Below are 10,078 nucleotides of genomic sequence, written 5' to 3' on the forward strand. Positions count from 1 at the left end.
GAAACAGAGTAGAGTAAAGAAAAAAGAATAAAAAGAAATGAGGATAGTAACAGAGAGCGCTGGGAAAACATTAGGCAGACCAACATGTGCATTATAATGGTCCCAGAAGAAGAGAAAAAGAAAGGGTATGAGAAAATATTTGAGGAGGTTATAGTTGAAAACTTTCCTAACATGGGAAAGGAAATTGCCAACCAAATCCAGGAAGCTCAGGGAGTCCCATACAGGATAAACTCAAAGAGAAACATGCCAAGACACGTATTAATGAAATTAACAAAAATTAAACACAAAGAAAAAATATTAAAAGTAGAAAGGGAAAAGCAACAAATATCATGCAATGGCATCCCCATAAGGTTAACAGGTGGTCTTTCAGCATAAACTCTGCAGGCCTGAAGGGAATGGCAGGATATACTTAAAATGATAAAAGGGAAAGAACCCACACCCAAAGTTACTCTACCCAGCAAGAATTTCATTTAGATTCACAGAAATTAAAAGCTTTACAGGTAAGCAAAAGTTAAGAGAATTCAGTACCACCAAACCAGCTTCACAAAAAATGCTGAAGGAACTTCTTCAGATAGGAAATACAAGATGAAGAAAGGCCTACAAAAACAAACTCAAAATAATAAAGTAAATGGCAATAGGATCAGATATATCAATAATTACCTTAAATATAAATGGATTAAATGCTCAAACCAAAAGACACAGACTGGCTAAATGAATACAAAAACAAGACCCATATGTATGCTGTCTACAAGAAACCCACTTCAGATCTAGGGACACATACAGACCAGAAAGTGAGGGGCTAGAAAAAAATACTCCATGCAAATGGAAATCAAAAGAAATCTGAAGAAGCAATACTTATATCAGATAAAATAAATTTTAAAATAAAGACTGTTACAAGAGACAAGGAAAGACAATACATAATGATCAAGGGATCAATCCAAGAAGAACATATAATAATTATAAATATATATGCACCCAGCATAGGAGCACCTCAATATATAAGGCAATGCTGCTGCTGCTAAGTCGCTACAGTTGTGTCCAACTCTGTGTGACCCCATAGACGGCAGCCCACCAGGCTCCCCCGTCTCTGGGATTCTCCAGGTAAGAACACTGGAGTGGGTTGCCATTTCCTTCTCCAGTGCATGAAAGGGAAAAGTGAAAGTGAAGTTGCTCAGTTGTGTCTGACTCTTCACGACCCCATGGACTGCGGCCTTCCAGGCTCCTCCGTCCATGGGATTTTCCAGGCAAGAGTACTGGAGTGGGGTGCCATTGCCTTCTCATAAGGCAATGCTAACAGTTATAAAAGGGGAAATTGATAGTAACACAATAATAGTGGGGGGCTTTAACATCCACTTTATTGAGCCCATCTTTGCATGAAATGTTCCCTTGGTACCTCTAATATTCCTGAAGAGACCTCTAGTCTTTCCCATTCTGTTGTTTTCCTCTATTTTTTTGCACTGATCACTGACGAAGGCTTTCTTATCTTTTTTTGCTATTCTTTGGAACTCTGCATTCAGATGTTTATATCTTTCCTTTTCTTCTTTGCTTTTCGCTTCTCTTCTTTTCTCAGCTATTTGTAAGGCCTCCCTAGACAGCCATTTTGCTTTTTTGCATTTCTTTTCCATGGGGATGGTCTTGTTCCCTGCCTCCTGTACAATGTCACGAACCTCAGTCCATAGTTCATCAGGCACTCTGTCTATCAGATGTAGGCCCTTAAATCTATTTCTCACTTCCACTGTATAATCATAAGGGATTTGATTTAGGTCATACCTGAATGGTCTAATGGTTTTCCCCACTTTCTTCAATTTCAGTCTGAATTTGGCAATAAGGAGTTCATGATCTGAGCCACAGTCAGCTCCTGGTCTTGTTTTTGCTGACTGTATAGAGATTGTCCATCTTTGGCTGCAAAGAATATAATCAATCTGATTTCGGTGTTGACCATCAGGTGATGTCCATGTGTAGAGTCCTCTCTTGTGTTGTTGGAAGAGGGTGTTTGTTATGACCAGTGCATTTTCTTGGCAAAACTCTATTAGTCTTTGCCCTGCTTCATTCCGTATTCCAAGGCCAAATTTGCCTGTTACTCCAGGTGTTTTCATGCAAAGATGGGCACAATAAAGACAAGAAATGGTATGGACCTAACAGAAGAAGAAGATATTAAGAAGAGGTGGGAAGAATACACAGAAGAACTATACAAAATAGATCTTCATGACCCAGATAATCACGATGGTGTGATCACTGACCTAGAGCCAGACATCCTGGAATGTGAAGTCAAATGGGCCTTGGAAAGCATCACTACGAACAAAGCTAGTGGAAGTGATGGAATTCCAGTTGAGCTATTTCAAATCCTGAAAGATGATGCTGTGGAAGTGCTGCATTCAATATGCCAGCAAATTTGGAAAACTCAGCAGTGGCCACAGGACTGGAAAAGGTCAGTTTTCATTCCAACCCCAAAGAAAGGCAATGCCAAAGAATGCTCAAACTACCACACAATTGCACTCATCTCACACGCTAGTAAAGTTATGCTCAAAATTCTCCAAGCCAGGCTTCAGCAATATATGAACTGTGAACTTCCTGATGTTCAAGCTGGTTTTAGAAAAGGCAGAGGACCCAGAGATCAAATTGCCAACATCTGCTGGATCATCGAAAAAGGAAGAGAGTTCCAGAAAAACATCTATTTCTGCTTTATGGACTATGCCAAAGCCTTTGACTGTGTGGATCACAATAAGCTGTGGAAAATTCTGAAAGAGATGGGAATACCAGACCACCTGACCTGCCTCTTGAGAAATTTGTATGCAGGTCAGGAAGCAACAGTTAGAACTGGACATGGAACAACAGCCTGGTTCCAAATAGGAAAAGGAGTGCGTCAAGGCTATATATTGTCACCCTGCTTATTTAACTTATATGCAGAGTACATCATGAGAAACGCTGGACTGGAAGAAACACAAGCTGGAATCAAGATTGCCAGGAGAAATATCAATAACCTCAGATATGCAGATAACACCACCCTTATGGCAGAAAGTGAAGAGGAACTAAAAAGCCTCTTGATGAAAGTGAAAGTGGGGAGTGAAAAAGTTGGCTGAAAGCTCAACATTCAGAAAACGAAGATCATGGCATCCGGTCCCATCACTTCATGGAAAATAGATGGGGAAACAGTGGAAACGGTGTCAGACTTTATTTTTCGGGGCTCCAAAATCACTGCAAATGGTGACTGCAGCCATGAAATTAAAAGACGCTTACTCCTTGGAAGGAAAGTTATGACCAACCTATATAGCATATTCAAAAGCAGAGACATTACTTTGCCAACAAAGGTCCGTCTAGTCAAGGCTATGGTTTTTCCTGTGGCATGTATGGATGTGAGAGTTGGACTGTGAAGAAGGCTGAGCGCCAATTGATGCTTTTGAACTGTGGTGTTGGAGAAGACTCTTGAGAGTCCTTTGGACTGCAAGGAGATCCAGCCAGTCCATTCTGAAGGAGATCAGTCCTGGGATTTCTTTGGAAGGAATGATGCTAAAGCTGAAACTCCAGTACTTTGGCCACCTCATGTGAAGAATTGACTCATTGGAAAAGACTGATGCTGGGAGGGTTGGGGGCAGGAGGAGAAGGGGACGACAGAGGATGAGATGGCTGGATGGCATCACTGACTTGATGGACATGAGTCTGGGTGAACTCCAGAAGTTGGTGATGGACAGGGAGGCCTGACGTGCTGCAATTCATGGGGTCGCAAAGAGTTGGACACTACTGAGCAACTGAACTGAACTGAACTTAACATCCCACTCACACCGACAGTTCATCCAGACAGAAAATAAGGAAACACAAGCCTTAAATACATTAGCTCCCTAATTGATATCTATAGGTCATTCCATACAAATGCAGCAGAGTACACTTTTTTCTCAAGTACACATAGAATGTTCTCCATGATAGATCCTAACTTGGGTTACAAATCAAGCCTTGGTAAATTGAAAGAAAAGAAAATTAAAATTGTATCAAGCAGTTTTTTTCTGACTAGAATATTGTGAGATTAGATATTAATTACAGGAAAAAAATGTTTAAAAAGACAAATACATGGAGGTTAAACAATATGCTCCCAAATAACCAAGAGGTCACTGAGGAAGTCAAAGAGGAAATTAAAAAAATACCTAGAAACAAATGACAGTGAAAACATGACAACCCAAAAGCTCTGGGGACCCTAAAAGCAGGGCTGAGAGAGGATGTTATAGCAGTACAAGCCAATGTCAAGAAATGAGAAAAACATCAAATAAACAGCCTAAACTTACATCTAGAGCAACTAGAAAAAAGACCAACAACAAATAAATCCAAAAGTTAGTAGAAGGAAAGAAATTATAAAGATCAGAGCAGAAACTAAATGAAAAAGAAATGAAGAAAACAAAAGCAAAGACCAGTAAAACTACAAGCTGGTTCTTTGAAAAGATATATATAATTGACCAATCATTGGTCAGACGCATCAGTAAAAAAGGGAGAATACTCAAATCAGTAAAATTAGAAATGAGAAAGAAGTTGCAACAGACAATGCAGAAATATGAAGGGTCATAAGAGACTACCATGAGCAACTATATGCCAATAAAATGGACAACCCAGAAGAAATGGACGAATTCTTAGAGAAGAATTCATCTTCCAAGACTGAATCACGAAGAAATAGAAAATAAGAACAGACCAATTGCAAGAACTGAAATTGAAACTATGATCTAAAATCTTCCAACAAACAGGAATCCAGTGCCAGATGGCTTCACTGGTGAATTCTATCAAACATTTAGAGAAGAGTTAACACCTATCCTGCTCAAACTCTTTCAAAGAAATTGCAGAGGAAGAAATGCTCCCAGATTTATTCCATGAGACCACCATCACCCTGATACTCAAACCAGACAAAGATATTACAAGAAAATAAAATTGTAGGCCAAATCACTGATGGACTTGACTCAAAAATCCTCAACAAAATTCTAGCAAAGAGAATTCAACAACACATTAAAAGTATCACACACTATGATTTAATAGGGTTTATCCCAGGGATTCACAGATTTTTCAATATAAGCAGATCAATAAATTTGATACACCATATTAAAAAATTGAAAGAAAAAACATATGATGATCTCAATATACGCAGAGAAAGCATCCAATAAAATCCAACACCCGTTTATGATAAAAACCCTCCAGAAAATGGGCAGAGAAGAAATTTACCTCAACATAATAAAGACGATATATGACAAACTCAAAGCATACATTATTCTCAGTGGTAAAAAGCTGAAAGCATTTTCTCTAAGATCAGGAACAAGACAGGGGTGCCCATTCCCACAACTATTATGATATAGTTTTGGAAGTCAGAGAAGAAAAAGAAATAAAAGGAATCCTGATTAGAAAAGAAAAAGTAAAACTCTTACTGTATGCAAAAAACATGATACTATACATAAAACATGGCATCCGGTCCCATCACTTCATGGGAAATAGATGGGGAAACAGTGGAAACAGTGTCAGACTTTATTTTTGGGGGCTCCAAAATCACTGCAGATGGTGACTGTAGTCATGAAATTAAAAGACACTTACTCCTTGGAAGGAAAGTTATGTCCAACCTAGATAGCTAATTCAAAAACAGGACATTACTTTGCCAACAAAGGTCCATCTAGTCAAGGCTATGGTTTTTCCAGTGGTCTTGTATGGGTGTGAGAGTTGGACTGTGAAAAAGACTGAGTGCTGAAGAATTGATGCTTTTGAACTGTGGTGTTGGAGAAGACTCTGGAGAGTCCCTTGAACTGCAAGGAGATCCAGCCAGTCCATTCTGAAGGAGATCAGCCCTGGGATTTCTTTGGAGGGAATGATGCTAAAGCTGAAACTCCAGTACTTTGGCCACCTCATGTGAAGAGTTGACTCATTGGAAAAGACTCTGATGCTGCGAGGCATTGAGGGCAGGAGGAGAAGGGGATGACAGAGGATGAGATGGCTGGATGGCATCACTGACTCGATGGATGTGAGTCTGAGTGAACTCCAGGAGTTGGTGATGGACAGGGAGGCCTGGCATGCTGCGATTCATGGGGTCGCAGAGTCGGACATGACTGAGCGACTGAACTGAACTGAACTGATGCATAAAACCCTTAAGATGCCACCAGAAAATTACTAGCCCTAATGGGTGAATTTAGTGAAGTCGCAGGATACAAAATTAATACACAGAAATCACTTACATTCCTATACACTAACAATGAAAAATCAAAAGAGAAATTAAGGAAACAATCACATTCACCATTGCAAAAAAAAAAAAAAAATTACCTAGGAATAAACCTGCCTAAAGAGACAAAAGACCTGTGTACAGAAAACTGAGACACTGACCAAAGAAATCAAAGATGACACAAACAGATGGAGAGATACACCATGTTCTTGGATTGGAAGAATCAGTATTGTGAAAAAGACTATACTACCCAAGCAATCTACAGACTCAATGCAACCCTTATCAAATTACCAAAGCCATTTTCACAGAACCAGAACAAAAAATTCTACAGTTTGTATGGAAAACAAAAGACTAGCCAAAGTAATCTTGAGATAGAAAAAATGGAGCTGGAGGAATCAACCTTCCTGACTTTGGACGAAACTGGAAGGCTGTAGTCATCAAGACAGTATGGTACTGGCACAAAAACAGAAATATATACCAATGAAACAATATAGAAGCCTGGGGACAAATCCATGCACCTATGGGCACCTTATCTTTGACAAAGGAAACAAAAATATACGATGGAGAAAAAACAGCCTCTTCCCAATAAGTGGTGCTGGGAAAACTGGACAACTACATGCAAAAGAACGAATTTAGAATGCTTCCTAACACCATTCACAAAAATAAACTCAAAATGGATTAAAGACTTAAATGTAAGGCCAGAAACTATACAACTCTTAAAGGAAAACAGGCAGAACACTCAACATAAACTGTAGCAGATCCTCTTTGACCCACCTGCTGTAGTAATGGAAATAAAAACAAAAAATAAATCAATGGGACCTAGTTAAACTTAAAAGCTTTGCATAGCAAAGGAAACTATAAACAAGATGACAGACAACCCTGAGATTGGGAGAAAATAATTACAAATGAAACAACTGGCAAAGGATCAATCTCCAAAATACATAATCAGTTTATGTATTTATGTATTGAGCTATGTATGAGTTATGTATTGAGCTATCAGTAGCTCAATATCAGAAAAACAAACAACCCCTCAAAAAATGAGCAGAAGACCGAAACATATTTCTTCAAGGAAGACACACAGATGGCCAATAAACACATAAAAGGTGCTCAATATCACTCATTGTAAGAGAAATGCAAATCAAAACTACAATGCTGTATCTTCTCATGCTGGTCAGAATGGCTATCATCAAAAAATCTACAAACAGTAAATGTTGGAGAGGACGTGGAGAAAGGTGAACCCTCTTGCACTGTTGGTGGGAATGTAGACTGATACAGACACTATGGAGAACAGTATGGAGATTCCTTAAAATACCAGGAATAAAACCACCATATGAAGCATAATTCAGAAGACATGTGTACCCCAATGTTCATTGCAGCACTATTTACAATAGCAAGAACATGGAAGCAACCTAGATATCCGACAACAGATGAATGGATGAAGCCGTGGTAGGTATACACAATGGGATATTGCTAGGACATAAAAAAGAACAAATGTGAATCAACTGAACTGAGGTAGATGAACCTAGAGCCTATTATACAGAGTCAAGTAAGTCAGAAAGAGAAAGACAAATATTGTATATTAACGCATATATATGGAATCTAGAAAAATGATACTGATGAACCTATTTGCAGGGCAGGAATAGAGACACAAACATAGAGAATGGACTCATAGACACAGCAGGGGAAGGAGAGGGTGGGATGAATTGAGAAAGTAGCATTGATATATATACACTACTACTCTGTTTCATACTAACATGTATGAAACAGAGAGCTAGTGGGAAGCTGTTATATAAAACAGGGTTACCAGCCTGGTGCTCTGTGACGACTTAGAGAGGCGGATGGTATGGGTAGGAGAGGGGCTGAAGAGGGAGGGGATAGATACAGATATAGATATAGATATATAGTTATGACTGATTCCAAATTTGCTGGCATATTGAGAGTACTCATATATGCCAGAAAATTTGGAAAACTCAGCAGTGGCTACAGGACTGGAAAAAGTCAGCTTTCATTCCAATCCCAAAGAAAGGCAATGCCAAAGAATGGTCAAACTACCACACAATTGCACTCATCTCACACACTAGTAAAGTAATGCTTAAAATTCTCCAAGCCAGGCTTCAACAGTACATGAATGGTGAAATTTCAGATGTTCAAGCTGGATTTAGAAAAGGCAGAGGAACCAGAGATCAAATTGCCAACATCCATTGGATCATTGAAAAAGCAAGAGAGTTCCAGAAAAACATCTACTTCTGCTTTATTGACTACACCAAAGCCTTTGACTGTGTGGATCACAACAAACTGTGGAAAATTCTTCAAGAGATGGAAATACCAGACCACCTGACCTGCCTCCTGAGAAATCTGTATGCAGGTCAAGAAGCAACAGTTACAACTGGACATGGAACAATGGACTAGTTCCAAATCAGGAAAGGAGTACATCAAGGCTGTATATCGTCCCCCTGCTTATTTAACTTATATGCAGAGTACATCATATGAAATGCTGGCCTGGATGAAGCACAAGCTGGAATCAAGATTGCTGGGAGAAATATCAATAACCTCAGATAAGCAGATGACACCACCTTTATGGCAGAAAGTGAAGAAGAACTAAAAAGTTTCTTAATGAAAATGAAAGAGGAGAGTGAAAAGGCTGGCTTAAAACTCAACATTCATAAAACTAAGATCATAGCATCTGGTCCCATCACTTCATGGTAAATAGATGGGGAAACAATGGAAACAGTGACAGACTTTATTTTCTTGGCTCCAAAATCACTGCAGATGGTGATTGCAGCCATGAAATTAAAAGATGCTTGCTCCTTGGGAGAAAAGCTATGACCAACCTAGACAGCATATTAAAAAGCAGAGACATTACTTTGCCAACAATGGTCCATCTAGTCAAGGCTATGGTTTTTTCAGTAGTCGTGTATGGATGTGAGAGTTGGACTATAAAGAAAGCTGAGCGCAGAAGAATTGATGCTTTTGAACTGTGGTGTTGGAAAAGACTCTTGAGAGCCCCTTGAACAGCAAGAAGGTCAAACCAGTCCATCCTAAAGGAAATCAGTCTTGAATATTCATTGCAAGGACTGATGCTGAAGCTGAAACTCCAATACTTTGGCCACTTGATGTGAAGAACTGATTCATTGGAAAAGACCCTGATGCTAGGAAAGATTGAAGCTGGGAGGAGAAGGGGATGACAGAGGATGAGATGGTTGGATGGTATCACTGATTGAATGAACATGAGTTTGAGTAAGCTCTAGGAGTTGGTGATGGACAGGGAGGCCTGGTGTGCTGCAATTCATGGGATTGCAAAGATCTGGACACGACTGAGCAACTGAACTGAACTGATGACTGATTCACATTGTTGTAGGGCAGAAAGCAATACGACATTGTAAAGCAATTATCCTCCAATCAGAAAAAAATAAATTTTTTAAAAGATGAGGGAAAAATGAGAAAAAAAAAGAAATATCAAATCACTATATTGTGTGACAGGAACTAGCATAGTGCTGTAGGTCAGTTATACTTCAGAAACAAATTCATAGGAAAATAGAGATCAAATTTTTGGTTATCAAAGGCAGAGGGTTGTGGAAGGGGAATTGGTTAAAAGCAGTCAAAAGGTACATAATTTCAGTTATAAAATAATAAGTATTAAGGGTGTAATGACAATATGATAAATGTGATTAACATTTATGAATGTTCTATGTGAAAGCTGTTGAGAGTAAATCCTAAGAGTTCTCATCACAAGGAAAAAAATTTTCTATTTCTTTAATTAATTTTGTATCTATACAAGATAATGGATGCTCACTAAACCTACTGTGATAATCATTTCATGATGTATGTAAGTCAAATCATTGTGCTGTACACCTTAAATTTACACAGTGTTGTATGTCAATTATATCTCAATAAAATTGGGGAAAA

This window comes from Bos grunniens, chromosome 16 (genome assembly GCF_055505025.1).
Source record: "Bos grunniens cultivar Pamir isolate PY7600 chromosome 16, Bosgru_T2T1.0, whole genome shotgun sequence".
Lineage (NCBI taxonomy): Eukaryota > Metazoa > Chordata > Mammalia > Artiodactyla > Bovidae > Bos > Bos grunniens.